We start from the raw sequence: 21,181 nt of genomic DNA on the forward strand, positions 1-21,181 counted from the left end.
GTATTAAATAGACCATTAGTAAATATCTAGAAAGTGCTAGTTATAAAGGTCCAGCAACAGCAGGAACAGGTCTTGTTAGACACACCAAATTATTGAAGAGATATAGGTTAAACCATTGCATGCCAAATTTTTTTGATCATTCATTCTATCGGTAAAGTCTTTGAATATGCATATATTTGAGCCCAAATAGATGAACATTTATTTATAAAGGGAAACTAACTATTTTAAATAGGTTCATTTACTACTAGCTTAAAAATATTTTTGACCTAGGGCAGCTAGGTGGCACAATGGATAGAGCACTGACCCTGGAGTCAGGAGTATCTGGGTTCAAATCCGGTCTCAGACATTTAATAATTATCTAACTGTGTGGCCTTGGGCAAGCCACTTAACCCCATTTGCCTTGAAAAAAAATCTAAAATATATATTATATATATATTTGACCTGATCAAAATGTTTAACAGATGTAAATGTTTATATTTTATTTAAAATGCTTCATTTTTTAAATATCTTTGTTGTCATTGTGATACAGTGATTCAAAGGTATGGTTCTGCACACAATACGTGAATTTAATGACGTAGTTTGAAAAGATAGTTTAAAAAGATATTTCAATCCAATGGGGAAAATGTTTTGTTGATTCTTCTTTTTAAATGTGGGTCAGGATTTTTAGTCTTTTAAAAAATTTTTTTTATTTTTTTAAGGCAGTGGGGTTGAGTGACTTGCCTAAGGTCATACAGCTAGGCAATTATTAAGTGTCTGAGGTCAAATTTGAACTCAGGTCCTCCAGACTCCATGGCCGGTGCTCTATCTACTGCGCCACCTAACTGCCCTATCATTTTTAGTCTTAACCAAACAAAAGTTTTTGTTGAATTTGACTGGTGAATTTCCATCTTTCTTGATTTCAAGATGTTCTTGCAAACTAATTGGAAGATGTCATATTTTTATATTGTGACCAAAGAGAGCCATTAACCAATTAAAGCAACTTGTCTGGAAGTTTTTAAACAGGTTAAAAATTTCTGTTTCCACATGTTAAGTGGTTCAAGAGTTTTGATAAGTCATAGGTTACTTTTTTTTTTAGCAATAAGAGCTTAATTTTTAAACATGTTACTAGGGTTTTTTTGATTTATTGAATCATTAGCTGTTATTTCAAGGCACAAGTATACTTTCAACTAAAGTTCTTCATTAATAATTGTGGTTAAAAACTCATATTTTGTATAATCTCAATAATTTTAGATTTTAGGACTGACACTGTTTTAAACCTTGTGTAACATGACTGACAGTGATCACATACCAGAAGAAAATTAAAAACTACTTGCTCATTTTATGAGGGTTCATTTAATTAAAACTTTGCAATCTACTTAACCTAAATTCACTTAACAGGCAAATACAAGCATTATGTGACTGTATTCTAAAAGTGAACAAAGAATTAAGGGTACCATTGCTATCCCTTCTGCATTGTGCAACCTCTACTCTTCTCTTTGCATATGTTTATGAATATACCTGTCACATACCTCTCTGACACATGAATAAGTAAGAATACTAGTATCCTTTTATTAAATATTAGTAAATCTTACTGTATTTTTTTATTTGAAAAGAAAGTTCCAGTATTTCCTCCCCCACCCACCCCCACCTCAAGTTTTCATCTTACCCTTAGCACTTTGGAAACCATTGAATTAGATAGTGGTACTTTTCAATGGCTTGAGAATTGGTTGATTGACTGGCAGGCCACATCCAGAGAATTACCAATTAATGGGTTGATGTGTTCAGTAGTCAAGTAGTGCCTTAGCAATATACTTGACTATATAATGTTCTAAGTTTTTGAAAATGAAACTTACCAAGCAACTTAGAATTTAAAAAGAAATGTACAGAAAATAGAAGGAAGACCAGATTGGTAACAAGATGTATTTAAGAGCATCACTTGATTCAGTAAATAGTGTCAGAGTACTCAAGTTCACAAAGAGCTGAAGCTGGTGTGGCATACTAAGAATTTAAAAAAAGGTTGGATTTTGTGTGTGTGTGTGTGTGTGTGTGTGTGTTTTAAAAGGGAGCATCAAAAAAGGAATAAGACCTTACTTGGGATGGATTGATCACTAACAACAGAGCAAAGGAAAAACTGCTCAACTTTTAGGTTTCTTCTGTTTTCTCTGCCAAAGAGAATGAACATTTTGAAAATGGAAGGGGAAAACTAATTAATACCTAATTGTCCTGATGAAATCAAGTCATTTTGACCCAGATGAACTACATCCTTGGTTAGTGCTAGAATTGATAGATGTGATTGCTGGTCCCTTGCCATTGGAAAGATCAATGAAAATGAGAGTTATCACAAAGTTGGAGAAGGGCAAATGTTTTCCTGATTTTCAGAAAAGGAAAAGAACAGAGCCTGAAAACTGTAGGCCAATAAGTTTGACTTCCATACTGGGAAAATTTTGTATTGGTTCATTAAGGAATCCAGGAAAGGAAGCAGCAATTACAAGGAGTTTGCATGGCTTCAATCAGAAAAGGTCATGTCCTATTTTGATAGTATTATTAAGCCAATAGATGTAGTTTATCTTTGAGGAAAGTAGCTCATTTTATTCTCATCAAGAAGTTAGAGAAATCTAAATAAATAGTTTCTGGAACATAAGATATGATAACATGGTTTCAGAACTGATTAGATAGTCAGACTCAAAAAATAGTGGCTGAAGCAGCTAGATGGCACAGTGCAGAGCACTGACCCTAGAGTTAGGAGGACCCAAGTTCAAATATGACCTCAGATATTTGACACTTATTAAGGGTCTCACCCTGGGCAAGTCATTTAACTCCAATTTCCTTGCAACAAATAAAAACAAAAAAAATTTTAAAGAGTAGTTGCTAATGCCTCAGTGTCACCATGATAGGAAGTTTCCTGTGGAGTACCCCATGAATCTTTGCTTATTTGTACTGCTTAACATTTTATCAATTTTAACATTTATGCTAGAATGGGTAACACACTAGTTGAAAGATTTCAAAATGATCTTGACAGGATAAAATAGGGCTGAATCTAATAAGACAAAATTTAATGAGGATAATTGTAAATTCATACACTTAGATTTAGAATGATCAGTTTTATAACTCCAAGATGGGATAGTTGTATGGTAGATAGCTATATATCAGAAAAATATCTTAAAGTTTTAGTAATTTGCAAACTTATAATGAGTCAGTAGTGTTATATAACAGTTGCAAAAGCTAATTCAGTCTCATTAAGAGAAGGCTAGCTTCTGGGACTAGGATCGCTAATACCAGAGTATTCCCTGTTTATACTATACCTAAGGTATTGTTTAGTTCTAGACACCACATTTTTGGGTTAACCCTGAGAAAACAGAGTGCCAACATCAGGGTAAGGTCATTGTGATCATGTTTCTGAAAATGGGTTGGAAAAACTGGGAATGTTTAGCAGTGAGGCCTTTAAGAGGGGACATATAGCTATCTTCAGCTATTTGAAAGTTTATTACATGGAACAAAGAATTGTTCTTTGTAACTCTACAGGATAAAACTTGAAAGCTGGAGATTTGGACTTGAGATAATGAAACAATTCCTAACAATTGTGTTTAACCAAAAGTAGAATGGGCTGCTTTGAAAAGTGGTTGGTTTGCTCTCATTGGAGATCTTCCAGCAAAAAGCTTAACAATCACTTGTCTGGTAAAATTCTTGTAATGTACTATTTGAACCCCTGAGGTCCCTTCCAACTTTGCAACTGTGAATCAATGATGTACTATATAATTAAGAAATTTTATACCCCTAATCAATAATGATTTGAAGCACTTTTTCTTATGCCTATGGATAACTTTAATTTCTTTATCTGAAAACTGCCTGTTCATGTCCTTTGACCATTTATCAATTGGAGAATGACCTGTATTCTTATAAATTTGATTTAGTTCTCTATATTTTAGAAATGAGTCCTTTATCAGAAACATTAGCTGGGAAAATTGTTTCCCAGTTTTCTTCATTCCTGCTAATCTTGGCTTCATTGGTTTTATTTGTGCAAAACCTTTTTAATTTAATGTAGTCAAATTCATTCATTTTGCAATTTATAAAATTCTTTGTCTCTTATTTGATTATAAACTTCTTTCCATTGATTTGACAGTTAAACTAATTCTAGTTCTCTTAATTGGTCTGTGGTATAACTAAATGCTGCACCTTATTTCGAACTTATTGTGATATAGGGTTTGAGATGTGGTCCATATATAGTTTTTACCATATTATTTTCCAATTTTCCCAGCACTTTTTTTGTCAAATAGTAAGTTCTTATCCCGCAAGCTAGAGTCTTAATACAGTAAAGTATTATAGTCATTTACTATTATTTCTTTTGTACCTAATCTTTTCCACTGATCCACTTCTCTATTTCTTCACCAGACAGTTTTGATGACTTCTTCTCTATGATATAGATTTAGATCTGGTACAGCTAGGCCACCATTGCATTTTTTTTCATTAATTCCTTCAATTTTCTTGACCTTTTGTTATTTCAGATGAATTTTGTTAAGATTTTTCCTAGCTCTATAAAATACTTTTTTTTGTAGTTTGAGAGGGCACCAAATAATTTAAGTAGAATTGGCATTTTTATCACATTAGCTAGGTATAACTATGAGCAACTGACATTTTTCTAATTGTTTAGATTTGATTTTATTTGTGTGAAGTGTTTTGTATTGTATTCATACAGTTTCTGGGTTTCTCTTGGGAGATAGATTCCCAGGCATTTTATATTGCCAACTCTTGAGGTACCATCTCACACATCTTAGATTGGCGAAGGTGACAAAAAAAGGAAAATGATCGACGTTGGAAAGGATATGGGAAATGTACTTAGGTAATTGGTAGGACTGGTAGAGTTGAGAACCGTTCTAATCATTCTGGAGAGCAATTTGGAACTTTAAAACTGTGCATACCCTTTGTTCCAGCAATACCACTCACTGCTCATTCTGTGTCCCAAAGAAATCATAAAAAGAGGGCAAAGACCCACATGTACAAAAATATTTATAGCAACTTTTTAAGTAGTGACAAAGAATTGGAAATTGAGGGGATACCCATCAAATACAAAATAGCTGAAAAAGTTGTTCTGTATGAATGTTATGGGGTACCACTGTTCTGTGAGAAATCACAACCAGCTGGACTTTAGAAAAGCATGGAAAACTTGCATGAACTGATACTGAGTGAAGTGAACAGAACTAGGAGAGCTTTGTACACATTAACAGCAACATTGTGAGATGATCAACTATGATGGATGCAGCTCCTCTTAGCAATTTGATGATCAAAGTCAACCCTGAGAGACCTGTTATAGAAAATGCCATTTACAGACAGAAAAAGCAAATTAACCAAATAACCCCATTATGGAATCTGAATGCAGAGTAAATTTAAAAATTTTTTCTTTCTATCTCATGCCCACCCCCATTTCTCTTTCACAACATGATTAGAAGTATGTTAAACACAAATGTAATATACAACTTTTAACAGATTGTTTGCTGCTATAGGGAGGGTGGTAGAAAAATGTAAAACTCATAAATATGCAGATGGATGAATGCTGAAAACTACTTTTGCATGTAATTGGAAAACAAAAATAAAAGAAAATATGAACCTTGAAGAATGGATAGAATTTTGACAAGTAGCAATGTGGAAGTAAGATATGCTAGAAATAGCAAGAGCAGAGGTGGAAACATTCCAGGCAGGTCCAGGAAATGAATCATCAAATTTGGCTGGAATGTAGGGTAGGTGGGGTGGGGGATGGGGGAGGGCACAGATAAGAGTGGAAAGGTAAATTGTTGCCATATTATATTGTAGATGCTCAAATATTGAATTCTAGAAAGAAACCAGTGAAGATTAATTAGCTGAATTATGACACGAAATTATTACACCTGGAAGGGATTCTCTAATTATGTAGTTCCCTTTTTATAGATGATCAGACCTATTTCTTAGGAAGTTTATTTTGGAAGGAATATGTAAAATGGATGATAGGGGAGACTATCTGTAAGTGAGAGGAAATGAGGGTCCTAACAAGGTTAGTGGCATTGGGACTGTCTGAGACAGATTTTAAAGGCATCATGGCAGATTGGATATGTAGTGATTTAGAAGTAGTAGTAAGACTAGGGCCTAAATTATTTACTTTTAATTAATTTTTTCAATAAAAAAGCATTTATTTTCTGATTCTCCTGCCTCCCTCTCCTCACATAAAAAAAATTAAAATATAACTTTTGTATATATGCATAGTCATACAAAACATATTCCTGCATTTGTTAGGCACAATTTAAAAAAAAAAACCTTTTTGCCTCTAGACTTATTTCTGTGTCAAGAAGTAAGCAGCATAAATTTATCAGTAGTTCTCTGGAATCATTGTTGGTCATTGTGCTGATCAAGATTTCAAACAATTTCAGAGTTTGACATTACAACATTGTTAAATTATTCTGGTTCTGCTCATTTTAATCTGTATCACTTCATTGGTCTTTTGTTTCTTTGACATTGTCCCTTTTATCATTTCTTATAGCAAAATAGTATTTTTTTATAAAGGCAATCAGGTTTAAGGATCTTGCTCAGGGTCACACAACTAATATCTTAGTCAAAATTTGAATTCAGATCCTTCTAACTCCAGGTTGGTGCTTTGTCTATTGTGCCACCTAGCTTCCCCCACAATAAAAAATGTATTATTTTTCTTTTTCTTTTTTTTTTAGGTTTTTTTTCAAGGCAGTGGGATTAAGTAGCTTGCCCAAGGCCACACAGCTAAGTAATTATTAAATGTCTGAGGCCATATTTGAACTCAGGCACTCTTGACTCCAAGGCCAGCGCTCTATCCACTTTGCCACCTAGCCATCCTGAAAATGTATTATTTTTTTAGGTTTTTTTTTTTTTGCAAGGCAAATGGGGTTAAGTGGCTTGCCCAAGGCCACACAGCTAGGTAATTATTAAGTGTCTGAGACCAGATTTGAACCCAGGTACTCCTGACTCCAAGGCCGGTGCTTTATCCACTTCACCACTTAGCCGCCCAAATGTATTATTTTTATTAAATTATTTTTACTAAAAAAAATTTTTCATAAAAGATCTTAAGTACCAAAATAAACCAGGTGGGCCTTATTCTGTCAGTTGAGATAATCACATTTTATCTTTGTACTTCACTTTTCTTATATATGTTAAAGGAATTTTTAGACTAGACAATTTAGATTTCTTTATTGTTTTAACATTTTTGAAACATTTTTCTTTCAATACCCTGTGATATACTAATAAGAACAGAGGTTCAGGAATGCTAAATTATTGTATGACAAAAAATGATAGGCATGACCATCAGGTCAGTCAGTGACTGTTTGAATAAAGTACTGGAAATAACAAATACAAGAAAAAAAAAGAAGTCAGTCTCTTCCCTCAAGGAGTTTACTTTAAATGGTGTATGTGTGTGGAGCAGAGAAGAGTGTGCTCATCTCTAGGATGTGAAGAGTGCAGCCCAGTGGGAGACTGCAAAAATGGGTGACTGGTTCCTCAGGAGGATGTCTTCCTGAGCTCAGATCTGACCTCAGACATGTTCTAGTTGTTATGACCCTTGTTTGCCTCAGTGTCTTTTCTGTAAAATGAGCTGGAGAAAGAAAGACCTCTGGTACCTTTGCCAAGAAAACTCCAAATGGGATCGTAAAGGGTTGGACAGGACAGAAATGACTAAATAACAACAAAAAAATATAGGGCTTACTATGTGACAGGTATTTTATTCTCTCATTTGAACCTCACAACAACCCTGGAGGTAGGGCTATTGTTATCCCTATATACAGAAGAAACTGAGGCAAACTAAGAATGATTTGCTCAGGATCACACAGCTCCCAAGCATCCAAGTTCAGATTTGCATTCAGACCTCCAGGCCCAGGACTCTGTCCAGTACACCACCCAGTTATCCAGGTCTCACCTCTGACACTGGCTATATAACTCTGGGTATATTACTTAACTCATAATGCTCCAAGTAATTCCCCAAGGCTTAGGTTTGCAGAGGAATTTCTGGCCTGAATCATTAGTTTATTTACTAGAGAGTTTCTTGTAACAATGAAATTCCAGATTAGTCCCTATTTCCATCCAAAGAATAGCTATGCCACAAATACAGTTTCATGAAGAATAAGGCTCTGTCTTCATAGTGTAGGCAGGCTTACAAGACATGGATTTAAGACAAGGGTTTAAGAGCATTAAAAAAAAGTTCCAGTAAAGTGCCATTTAGAGAAGAAAAAAATTGGATCTGCTGAGGAAAATCACAAGCAGCCTTTGATTTGGGGTCTTGGAGGTCAAATTTCAACAGAGACACCGGGGGAGGAAAAAAGGACGGGCTCTAGGGAGTAGTGTCGCCAAAGGCAAGCAGGACAGGCACTGGCCAGCTCGTTTTGGTGGAATATAGGCATAAAGGTGGAGGAAACCTGTAATCTGACTGAAAATTCCAGGCTTCTGAATCCTGGTTGGGGTTTTCTGTGATGTTGCTTCTCTATGATCTCCAGCTCCTAAACCTCTGATTCTAAAGAGAGAATTATTCCTCACACCATCTGAAGAGGTGGTCCATCTAAAGAGGAAGTTCTGGAAACCAGAGAAGGACTTCTGAGGAGGACTTGGCTGTTGTCCATGACTTGGATAGAGAACGGTAGAGGGCTGCCCTACTTTGCTGAGATGGAGTCCCTTTGTTTTTCATGTAGTAGTGAGACATTTGGTGCCAGATTTTGTGATCCTAGCTTGTCAGAGACTCTTAGCTATCTTCAACTCATCTGTTTCTTAGGGCACCCCCTCCCCCATTTACATGGGTTTTAATAGCCTCCTTGTTGATGGAGGAAAGTGGCAGAGAAGGAAGCCTGATGGCTACTTTCCTTTGTCCTGAATTCATTGGGTATGGTTTGGAGTTAGGGAGTTCAGAGCAAATAGCAGCAGAAGCAGATGAAGGGGTGAGAAATGGGAATGGTTTTGGGACCACCAGGGATATAAGATGAATACTGGAAGAAGTCGAGGGAAGTTTCCTCCACCCAAGAATTTGACTATTCTTATCCCCCCTCATGGATGAGAATGCATGTCTGTGTCCAAGCACCATCCACAGATCATGTTATCATTATCTCCTAGCCTACCAGAAGTCTATAGGGAGAGAAGGAAGGTAGAGAATATTGGGCTCCCTTCCCTCTGTCCTCTGCCAGATCAATCTGGATTATCAGAGTAAGTCACCGGGGTGACCTTGACCCTTTGCTTAGCTCTCCCTTCACAAGTTGCTGCTGCAACTCTTAGCTTGGTTTTTGTACATGTAAGCCTTAGCCCTGGGTTCAAGTTAAGTTAGTGGACTTGAAATCAGAGTGTGAGATTGTCTGATTTCTGATTTTGTGGTGTCCAGGGAGCTTTGGACAAGTCATTTTACAAGGCACTGACCTATAGTTTCTGTGTATGTATACCCACAGTAAAAGGACTGCACTAAACAAAATGTTTTTGTAGCTTCAGATAGAATAGGAATATGTTATTCTTTGGTAACTCTGGGTTTGGACTTGTAATCTTAAGGGCCATCTGCAACTTATTAGAACCTTCTTAGTTCAAGAACACAAAGGTATTCAGGTATATTTGTGATGTTATTTATTGATTCTAGGAGTTTGGAAAACTACCATTGCAGGGAGCTAGATCACTGCCTCACTAAAGGAGAATGATGTAGTGGAGTCAGAAGACCTGGGTTTGGTCAGCCTCCACTTCCTTTCCTCTGAGGACCCCAGATTCCTTTTCTGTAAAATGAGGAGACTGGACTAGGTGACCTTTAATATCTTTTAGCTCTTTCATTCAGTGGTATGGTGATGCCAACTCCTTCTTCCCTGCTCCAGCAAGGGAGCTAGAGAGATAGACTACTGGACCTGGAGTCAGAAAGAATCAAGTTTAAATTTGGACTTAATGACATTTACTAGCTGTATGACCCTGGGCGAGACATTTAACCTCTTGCATGTCTCAGGTTCCTCCTGAATAGCATGGGGGAATCACAATAATGCCCACCTCCCAAGATTGTTGTGAGGGTCAAGGGAGATAATATTTGTAAAGTGCTTCCTTAGTGCCTGGCACCCAGCAGACACTAAGAAATAGTTGTTTCTTCCTTTTTCAGTTCCTTCTGGACCTTTGAATTTATGATAATAAAGGGAAATGGAGACTTGATGGGTGGTATTCCAGCCCTCTGGTCTGGAAGGGGTCACTTGCTCAGTAGTTGTTTTCTGACTTTTTTGAAGGACTCCCAGGCTATTATCAGAACATTAGAGAGTTGAGAGAATTTGCATTTTTAGAGTTCTTTTTTTTAATGTTATGGTGAGTTTATGGAAAGACATAGTTAAGAATTACCCAAGATAGGGCTGCAAAGAGACTAAGATCTGGGTTACTGGACCAGTTACCCATACTAAATGACACTGTTTGGCACATGGTGGCTTAATTAATACTTGATGACTTGTAAACTTCATAACATTACAGATCCAGACAAGAATCTAGGACTGATGGGGCTTTGTTCTACTATATTAACTTTGGTGCCAAACAGTTTTGTTCTGGCTGACCTCATCTAGATCATGCCTGTGTGAGACATCATCCCTACTCTCAGAGAGCTTCTATGCTTTTAGGGGGAGACAAACTTGTGTATTCAATGTATAATTCAGGAACTGACAGTATCAAGCAAACAGATGCTATGTCAAATGAGTGAGACAGGAAGAACACTCACAATAGAGTAGAGTGAGATGACTTCAAAGAAATGTTGGCCCTTAGAATACCAGTGTAAGTCTTAAACCTTAATTCTCCCATTTTATAAAAGAGGAAAGGCTGAGAGAAGCAAAATGAATTGAGATTATACAGTAATCTGGAATTGGACTGGAAGGTTGAGAGAGACAGGAGAGGAAGAAGGGTGTTCTAGTTATGATTTCTCACAGTTAACAGGGTACTTAAAGGTCACCAGGTTCCACCTTCTATATAGATAACTCCCTGACTTCTGCATGAATTGAACACTACCAGTGATAGGAATCTTGTTTTTCTTATTTGTAATACTGGCATCAACTGGTATGCTGAGACAGGAGTTCCCAAGGTTTTCATTGTAGATGTTTATAGACAAAGACTGGCTGCACTCAGAGGCATTTTGTTAAGACTAGAGAGGTCAATAAATGGTAGTCAGATTGTAGAAAATCTTGAATGCCTGACCTAAGTTGATAAGTCGAGGACATAGCTTCAAGGGGAGGAAACTTGCTTGTTGAGAAATCTGTTGTATTTAGCATTTCTATAATAATACAGGATGATGGACATTTTGACAGCGCTATAAGGTTTACAAATTTCTTTGTTGCTAACAGTTCTGCAAGGTAGGTGGTACAGGTGTTGCAGGTTCCATTTTCTAGATGAGGAAGTATTGGAATCGGATTCAAACCCAGCTTTCCCAATTTCCTAAGTCTGGTGATTCTTCTGCTACAATTGTTATACAAGAAAAAGTTTCAGAAACAAAATTAGTTGAAGTCCTTGCAAAGCCTTTTGGGGGTGGGGGTGGCAAGCCTGCTCCATAGGATGTTGCAGAGGATTCTCCCTCATAAGCTCTCCATTTCTACGATGCCACGGAGGAGCATTGCCCGTAGACTTGGGGAAGAGCCCTGAGCCTTGGTCCGGCTCTCCGGCGCCTCCCCACAGGCGCACAGCGGGCAGAGGATCAGGGTCCGCCGGACAGTAGCCCCTGGGGGCCTGTTTGGCAGAGTCGCGGCCGGGAGCCGAAGGTACGGAGCAGAGGGAAGTGTTTTGGGGACTGGACTTGAATGGCAGCCTTGTCCTAGGCCTGGCGCTGTGTGTGTGTGTGTGTGTGTGTCTGTGTGTGTCCGTGTCCCTGTGTGTCCGTCTCTGTGTGTGTCCGTCCGTCAGCGTCTGTGTGTGCCCCGCAGAGCAGGCCTGTGAGCGGCTGCGGCCGCGCGCTCCGGCGCCGGGGCTCCGGGGCCCTGCCGCAGGCCCAGCCGCGGGGGGCGGGGGGCGGTGTCGGGCCGGGCCGGGCTCCTCCCCTTCAGGCGGCCCCGCCCCCGCCCCGCCGGCCCTCCCCCCCCGCGGCCGCCCCGCCCCCGCCCCGCCCCCCCCCCCGCGGCCGCCCCCGCCCCGCCGGGGAGGAGCGCTGGGCGGAGGGCTCTCCCGGCGGCGGCGGCGGCGCCGGGCTCCCTGCGCCTTTAAAGCGCGCGGCCCGCGGGCCGTGACGCACGCCTGGCCCGCCGCCAGCCCCGCGCTGCTGCCAGGCTCGCCGAGGAGGAAACCCACAACTTTTCTTTTGTGCGTGGGGCCGCGTCCCTCCGCCCGCCCTCCTCCTCCGCCGGCTCTCGGCTTCTCCTCTGCCTTCCAAGAGTTGAGCGCTAATGGCGGATTAAAGGCCCAGGCGCCTCGGGCCCCAGAGGTCGGGTGAGGCCCCCCGCACGGGGACTTTGTCTCTGGGGTTTTGTTCCGACGTGGAGGGAGGGGGTGGGGCGGCTCCTGCGCCCCCTGCGCGGGCTGCGCCATCCGCGGCGGGGAGGGGGAGGGGCGGCGGGGGGAGGGGGCCGCGGAGCCGAGCGAGTAAACAAGCGGCGGGAGCGCGCTGGGCTCGGCGCGGCCACATCCGGGACTTGGCGCCCTTTGGAGTCAGGGGAGGGGGCTGGCCGCCCGGCTCGGCCCCGGTAACGCCGGCGGGTTTCTGTTTAGGGGATCGTTTGTTAGGGATTGTTCGTGTGTGTGTGTGTGTGTGTGTGTGTTCGTGTTCGTGTGTTCGTGTGTGTGTGTGCGTGTTCGTGCGCGGGCTGAGCCGAGCTGTCGGAGCAGGCCGGAGACGGGCCGGAGACGGGCCTTCATTCCTCCGGAGGCTGCAGGGGGAGGGCCAGGGAGTCCCCGCTGGCGGGCAGCAGGCCGGCCAGACCTGGGCCTGGGGTCGAGACGACAGGTTCCCAGGAGAAGGGCCGGTGAGGGATCGGTCACCAGCCCGAGGAGAGGGCAAGGCCGACGGACACCGGCCGGCCGCCTCAGCTCTCCCCAGGCCTGCGGCGCTCGGCGGCCGACGGGGCCCGACGGGGCCCAGGAAGCACTTTGGACTGGAGTAATAAGCCCCGAAGCTAGGCGAGAGCCTCCCCCCGAGGCTCTCCGGGGCATTTGGGCTCTGGCCCAAACTTGAAGCTTCAAAGAGAAAGTTAGACTGTGTGTAAAAGGGGAGGGCCAGAGCCCACATGAGTTCTTTTCAGAAAATCGGGTTATATGGCAGGCCGCCCGCCAAGAAGCCGGCTGGCCCGAATGCCTCACCCCCAAAGCCGGGCGAGACCCTGCAGACCCGAGAGCCATCAGCTCGGTGTCAGCTGGCCAGGAGTTAGGATCTCTTTTGTCTTTTGACTTTTCTTGGGTCTCTTCAAGCACTTCTAACCCCAGTACAGTCAGACACAGATTTATCTTTTTTTTTTTTCCATCCCCCTTAGGGGAAATGCCAAATAAGCACGCAATTCCTGTTCTCTGTATTCTGGACTTGTTTAGGACATGTCTGCTGCGCCCCTACAAAATCTCTGACAAAGTCAGACCTTGTTCCCACTCACCCCACCGCACCTCCACACATTGCTCTGGAGTGGCTGTGGGAACAAGAGAGCAGGGGGCTTACTCTACAGGTGGATGTGATGGCAGTAGAGCCGAGCTCAGTGTTCCTTTTGGAGATAGGGACCTTGTAACTAAGGACAGACGAGTACCAACTTAAGTGATGCGATTGACAGTTCTGATTGTGCAGGAACCTAGAAAAGGCATTTGACTTATCTAGGAAATACCTTTGTCCTCGAGCCCTTTGATTGGTGAGAAGCCAACTTAAGGAGGTGGACTCTTGGAGTGGGCAGCCACATCTTGGTGAGGGAAGGAGAATGCTGGGAACAGGTAAAGCAGTGAAAAGTTCTGTTTATACAGGCACCTTTGGCCAACTCTGGCTCTTTGGAGTCAAAGGTATTATCTCAAAGCAAACCTGAAGTTTAAGTTGGGCTTAAGAAAATAAATAACAATCTTCAAAGGGAGTTGTTTAGCTAACTGAGAATTGTCCACTTGAATCTTTCCCATTCTTATTTTCCTCCATCTGAGCATGTGGTTTGTGTTAGCTATATCCATAAGCATGGAATTGACTTCGGTTAACCCATTAAGTCCCAGAAAAGGTTCAAGCCAGGGAACCCTGGCTGCTGACCGGTGAGTGAGAAACCTTCTTTCCCTCTCTAGGGCTTGACTCATAGCCATGAGAGGGTTAAATATAAAAACGTGGGAATCGATCCTGCTGGGGATAAGTCTCATTGCTTTTAATTACAACTTTGGAAATGTGAGGTGGCTTCTAAGTCTTTAGTTGAAAGGTCAAAGGGAGTAGGAACCCCTATGAGACTTCCTTTAGGCATCAAGGAAGAGGATGAAAAAGCTTCAAGAACAATTTGCTGAAGGTCATTCAGAATTATGGGCTGGGATCTAGCCTGACTAAGATCTCTGTAAAATGGCCTCAGGTTCTGTGAGTGAAGAGAATCACCCTGTTTTTCTGTGTCGCCATCACCATGGCTGTGTCTTATGGGTGGGGCCTTCCTCAGATTTCAGAGGGAGGGAGGAGGGGATGGAGCTCTGGCTGAAATCCCTTGGGTTCCTAGCCAAGGCCTTTTTTAAAGCCATAGTACCCTCTTTGAGCTGATGGATTGGCTATGCCATTCTAGCATAATGCAAATTATTTTGCTGTTTTAATCCTAGTTTTATTTAGATGGAAACAGTGGGATGGCTGACTCAAAGAAATGAGGAATGCTTTTCTATATACACCTTAGATTAGTGGATCATATTCTAGAGTTGGCCCAGAGAGTTGGGGGGGGAGGCAGGACAAGGGGAAAGTGATGCAAATAACAAACCATATTGGCTTTCCAGTAAGGGCAGCCCCTTAACAGAAAATAATAGCTTCTGGATGATATCTAAAAGTGGTGGGGTGGGAAGGGTGGGGAAGGAAAGCTCTACTCATTACTTAGGAATCAGTGGATGATCAGTACTGGGGGGGGGGCTTAAGAGCTTTCTATACAAACCTCATATTGTCAGTTGGTATTACTACTTTCTTATAGGATCATAGGATTTAGAGCTGGAATGGACTTTAAAAATTATCTTGTGAGAGAGATTGGGATTTGTCCAAGATTATAGTAATACTAATAATAGTAGTAGTAGTAGTAACAATAGTAGTGGTGGTGGTGGTAGTAGTAGTAGTAGTAGTAAACAATAACAATAGTAATAGAGCCAAGAAGTGAACCACCTGCTGTTTCCAAAAATCACAAAATCTTGGAGTAGAAGGGAACTCAGAAACCATTTAGTCCAGTCTATATCTGAACAAGAATTTCCACTGCTCAACCAAGTGATTTTGAAGACCACTTGTTATGTTATGGGGGAAACCAACCTTCCCATTGATCTATACACCTTTTATTCTTTTTCTCTCAGTCTCTAACTTAGTATCCTTCCTATCCCCTCCTTTTATTTCTTTTCTGAATTTAATACTTTTTTTTAGTTTTTTTTTTGTTTTTTTTTGTTTTTGCAAGGCAAATGGGGTTAAGTGGCTTGCCCAAGGCCACACAGCTAGGTAATTATTAAGTGTTTTGAGACCGGATTTGAATTCAGGTACTCCTGACTCCAGGGCCAGTGCTCTGTCCACTGCGCCACCTAGCCGCCCCCCCCCACCATGTAGACTATAATAGGTAAGCCATTTCAGAATCCTACCACTGCATACTTGCCTCTCATAATGCAGTTTAAGATTACAGTGGTATCTTTGGCTGTGATGTTGATGTTATACTTTTAGCTCACGTTCAGCTTAGTGGCCTATAGTGACTTCCTTAAAATATTCAGATATTTTCCAGATAGACTTAAAACATTCAGATCTTTTTCAGATGAACTACTGTCTAGACATACCTCCTTATACTGTACTTGTGAGATTGATGCTTGGAAGCAAAGTTAAGATTTGATAAATAATCCATATTAAATTGCATCTTAATTAAAATGTTAGCACTTTTTGTCAAAGACCTTGGAAGGCACTCCAAATATCCATTCTTCAACCCCTTATCAAATTTCTGCTTTTGCTGTTGTGCTTTCTACTTCTTTTTAGTACAATGGTTCTTTGGGATTTTCTTTTTTCATAGAATGTAAATACCAGTTTTGGCAAGATCATATTTAATATTACTACTGCTTTGCCCTCAGATATTAAATATAATATTATGCATTAATATAGTAATTTGGGAAAATTCCCTTGATTTTCTATATTTTGCTGCAGAATTTCTCCATTTGATTTCACCCCTTTAATCTGGGTATTTTGGATCCCAGATTCCCAAGACCAGTATCTGGAGAGGCATCAGAATAGAGAATGGAAGATCATTCTATTCTGATCTGACAGAAGATTTAGAATTACAGTAAATATATATGTGTTTGTGTGAGTGTGTGTGAATGAATATACACACACACACATATATATATTATGTATTTTTAATTAAGAAAAATACAATTAGAAAAAAGTAAAACACGAGAGTATTCATAATATAAAGCAATAAATTTCCATTTCAAAAAAGCCTATATAATAAAATACCTCACATTGTGTTCATAATTATCCAGCTTTTCTTTACTACTTTGTAGGTTTTCTTCTGTTCTCTGCTATGTGCCATTTCTTTATTTTTCCTCCCTCCCCCAGCTACAATTAACATGGATATATACATACATGCACACACATATACATACCCTTATACATATATACACCCACATCAATACACATTTATAGATGCACACTTGCCCACATAAAGATATATATATTATATATATACATACACACACACACACACACACACAAATACATGTTCATAGATATCGATATGGTTTGTATGTGTCTCTCATTTTTATAATGTTTCCTGAAAGCAACAGCCCCTCCTCATTCCTTTATTTTGCTGATACTCACTACCTTGCCCTTCCGCTCTTTAACCTTCCCTTCCAGGATTCCTTCCCTTACATATTCACCTCCCCATTGACCTGTACATCTCTTATTCTGTTACCCTCAGTCTCTAACTTAGCATCCTTCCTATCCGCACCTTTTATTTCTTTTCTGAATTTAATAGGCTTTTGTACATGTGTGTGAGTGTGTATATGTATATATTGTCCATCTTTAATGCCTTACGGGATGAGTAGGTTTCTAGAACTACTCTCTTTTTCTTCCCCCCCATAATTTCCTCTGTATCAATTCTTCCTCCACACCCCATTTGTATAAGATGATCACTTCTTGTTTGTTTTTGTAAGGCAGTGGGGTTAAGTGGCTTGCCCAAGGCCACACAGCTAGGTAATTATTGTCTGAGGCCAGAATTGAACCCAGGTACTCCTGACTCCAGGGCCAGTACTCTATCCACTACACCACCTTCTGCCCCTAGATGATCATTTTTCAAAAAAAATTTTCCTAAATCATTTTACTTTTAAGAATTCTATCCTATTCAGTTCTAACCCAGTCTTTCATTTGAGCTACAATTTTGAATAACAATCTTGCATATGTGGTTTACATTTCCATGTTTAAATAGTATAATCAATTTGTACTTATAGAGTCCCTAATAAATAGTCTTTGATGTTTACCTTCTATTTCTCTTGGTTCTTCTATGTCAAATTTTCTATTAGGTTCAAGTCTTTCTGCAACAAAATCCTTGAAAGTCTGATAATTCTTTGAAAGTTCTTTTTTTTTTCATTCAAGATTATGCTTTACTTTGCTGGATATGATATTTTCAGCTGTATCCCCAGTTCTTTTGCTCTTCAATATGTAATGTTCCGAGACCTACTTTTTAAATAGTCATTGCTGGGTCTTGTGTAATTCTAATTTTGGCACAGCCATATTTGAATTGTATTTTCTTGATATTTCTCCTTAACTTGAGGTTTTGGGAATTTAGCTATGATATTCCTGTCAGTTTTTCTCTTAGGATCCCTTTCAGTTGGTGAATTTTTTCTATTTCTACTTTTTCCTCTTGTTCTAACACTGCAGGATAATTTTCTTTTATTATTTCCTGTATCAGTGTATCAGAATTCTTTTTATGATTATAGCAGGTAATCCAATTATGTTTTTTCTTGATCTGTTCTCCAGATGAGTTTTTTCTTTTGAAGTGTTTCACATTCTCTTCTATTTTTTCATTTTTTTAAAATTTTGTTATTATTTTTGGTCTCTTATAACTTCACTGGCTTCCCCTTGCCCAATTCTTATTTTCAAATTCTTAAGATTATGTATCTCCTTTTCCAGTAGTTTTATTTTCTTTTAATAATTTTTTTCTTGTTTTTTTAATTTGTTTTTCTTGAACTATTTTTTAAGTTTTGCAAGGCAGTGGGGTTAAGTGGCTTACCCAAGGCCACACAGCTAGGTAATTGAACTATTTCTTATTTTCTTTTTTAACTTTTCCTCAAATCTCACTTATTTGACTTTTAAAGTTTTTTGAATTCTGTGAATTCTTTTTGAGCAGGAGTAGCTAACCATTTGATGTCACTCTTTTGGGGTAGGAGAGGCTTTTTTTTTTTTTTTTTTTTTGCTTCAGTATCTTCCTCTGAAGATGAGCCCTGCCTTTATTTTCTTGGTTCATTTTATTTATTTATTTATTTTTGCAAGGCAAATGGGGTTAAGTGGCTTGCCCAAGGCCACACAGCTAGGTAATTATTAAGTGTCTGAGACCGGATTTGAACCCAGGTACTCCTGACTCCAAGGCCAGTGCTTTATCCACTACGCCACCTAGCCGCCCCCAACTCTGCCTTTATTTTTCTTAAAAACTGTCTATGATTGGGTTCTTTGTCCTTTGCCTGCTAATTTTTGAAGTTTCTTTTTTTTTCCTAAGTAATTTATTATTATATTCACCTCTTGCCCTGCAGTATAGGGGATGGTATCAGACCCTTTGTCCTGGGTCCAACCTATGCACTCCTTTCCCCTCTGGGCCACTACTAGGGTCCCTCTGCACTGTGTTGGAAATGCTCTTATCCCTGAGAACCCTTCAGTGGCTATAAGCTTCAGTTCTCCCCTCTGACCTGGAACCAAGACTGAGAAACTCAGTTCTCCTGTAAGTGTTGCACAGGCAGCAGCATCCTGGTGTCACCGCCTCTGCACACAGCAGGTGGCCAAGGACCATATCTAGGCAGAACAGCTGGGCCCGGCCTTACCAGCAGAGGTTCCATCTCTTCCCTGCTCAGACACCCAGCTCCCCAATCTGCTCAATTCCCTACTCTCTCTGGGAGATGAGAATTCCGACTCGGGGAAGACTGCTTCCCAATCAACCGATCTTATTTCAGGGAGCTAGCCTGGAGATGTTTCTACTTCATTCTAGCCAAACCAGGGTCTGACATCTTTCTTTGCATCATTTATGGTTGTCCCAGAGGACAGTTAGTTCTGCCCTAACTCTTGTTTATTTGAATTTGACTTGTTTATGGAGGAAATCTCTAGTAAGGAATTTTCTGACCTATTCTGCCATCTTCCCAAAGTCCTCTCTGAAGTAGTAGGTTTTAAGTCTAGGCTTCAACACTAATAGCAGCATAACCTGAGCAAGCCACAAACTGTCTTTGAGCATCGCTTTTTTTTAGCTGTTAAGTAGAAGTAGAGATATTTGTATCTTACAAGTTTGTATTGACAATGTGCTTTATAAAATTTAAAGTATAGTATAAATGTGATTTACTATTACAGATTCCCTCAATATATTTCAGGTCCAAAAGCATTTGGCCAGATTTGTTTAGGAAACACAGTTCTAGGGAGTGCCCTCTGACCTTGGGCAATATTTTACCATCTAGATCTTCTCATCTATAAAGTGGTTACTAGTGGTTGTATTAGATGATCTCTTAAGTTTCCCTTTCTTTTTTTCTTTTTTTTTTTTTAAAGTTTTTCTGCAAGGCAAATGGGGTTAAGTGGCTTGCCCAAGGCCACAGGTAATCATTAAGTATCTGAGGTCGATTTGAACTCAGGTACTCCTGACTTCAGGGTCTGTGCTCTATCCACTGTGCCACCTAGCCACGTGCCCCCCCCCCTTTATTTCTAATAACATAACGTTTACCCTTTTTTTTCCTGGAGCAGTTGTAAAATGAAATCTGTTTACAAATATCTTTTCTGACCTAGATTTTGTCTCATTGTCAGGAAGGCAGGTGATTGATGGGAGAGTAAGGGAGTCCTTAAGCAATGAGGGGAATAATCTGAGAATGATTTTGGTCTCAAGAAGGAAGAATGAGCTTGGACTCTTGCCTTGGGGTGGGAATGAGCAGATAAAAATTTAGCCTTACTCCCCTTGCCAAAAAGCAAGGGATATTCAAGCTGAGCCCAGAGAGTACTTTTGTCCGGCCTCTGACCTGAATGTTTCCCTTCAGGATTCTGGAGGGAATCTGAAAAGTAGCAAAATTTTATTAACCTCAGGGACAGGTCAGCTGTCATTACAGACCACCTAATGATCTTGAATAGATCTTGCTGTGTGGTTAAGACTTATTAAACAATAGAAGCTTCTGTTGATGAAATACTTTGATATCTGTGATTCTCAATCAGTTCCTTGGACTCTCCCTTAATTTTTTCATTCTCTGTTCTAAATCTCATGTAAACCTAGTTTATTTTACGATTATAACAATGGTATAATATGGAATCAAAATGGGATTTTGTAGAAGAGTGCTGGAAGTGCTGGAGCTATGTGTAACCTTATACATTGTAAAGTACTATAAATGTGAGCATTTGCAGAAAGCACTTTGTTGATTATATTTAACAAATATATACTGCACTAAGTATTGTTTCATGAGTATTTGCCTTCCTTCTTCATCTAGATTATAAATTTACTAAGGTTAGGGATTAGGAGGCACAAGAAGCAGTGAGGTAGCACACAGTTAGATAGAGTTCAGGAAGATCTGAGTTGAAATGTGGCCTCAAATGTTTACTCACTCTGTGTCCCCGGACAAGGCATTGAAAGCTGATTGTCTCAGTTTCCTCATCTGTAAAATCATACCAGTAGCTTTGTCAAGAAAAAAACTCTGAATGGGTCACAAAGAGTAGGACATGACTAAACAGCCTCTCTTTTTCTGTTCTTTGAAACTTTAGAATGATAGAAAAATTCTCAAACTATTGATTCTAAGCACATGAACATGTGTCAATAACCAGTGACCTTACTGCTCTAGCTCCTCTCCAAAAGGAAATGAGTAAAAATGGGAAAAGACCTTGTTTTACTCATTCCTAGTTGTTAGTAAAGAGTAGTGTGACCTATGGAGGAATATCTCTTCCAGA

General features: G+C 40.1%; 1 protein-coding gene across 6 annotated transcripts in view; it reads left to right on the forward strand.

The window, feature by feature from the left end:
* NUMA1 (nuclear mitotic apparatus protein 1) overlaps positions 1 to 21,181 on the forward strand; it is a 96,438-nt gene that overhangs the window by 25,540 nt on the left and 49,717 nt on the right. For 2 of the 6 annotated variants that reach the window (XM_074217314.1, XM_074217315.1), the window contains exon 1: positions 12,137 to 12,349. The exons of 2 other annotated variants lie outside the window; for them this stretch is intronic. The gene's annotated coding sequence lies outside the window, so the exon portion shown is untranslated. Of the gene's footprint in view, positions 1 to 12,136; positions 12,355 to 12,507; positions 12,609 to 21,181 lie in introns of those variants that run through there. 2 more of the 6 variants (XM_074217317.1, XM_074217318.1) reach the window with 2 other exon arrangements.

This window comes from Macrotis lagotis, chromosome 1 (genome assembly GCF_037893015.1).
Source record: "Macrotis lagotis isolate mMagLag1 chromosome 1, bilby.v1.9.chrom.fasta, whole genome shotgun sequence".
NCBI classification, from domain to species: Eukaryota; Metazoa; Chordata; class Mammalia; order Peramelemorphia; family Peramelidae; genus Macrotis; species Macrotis lagotis.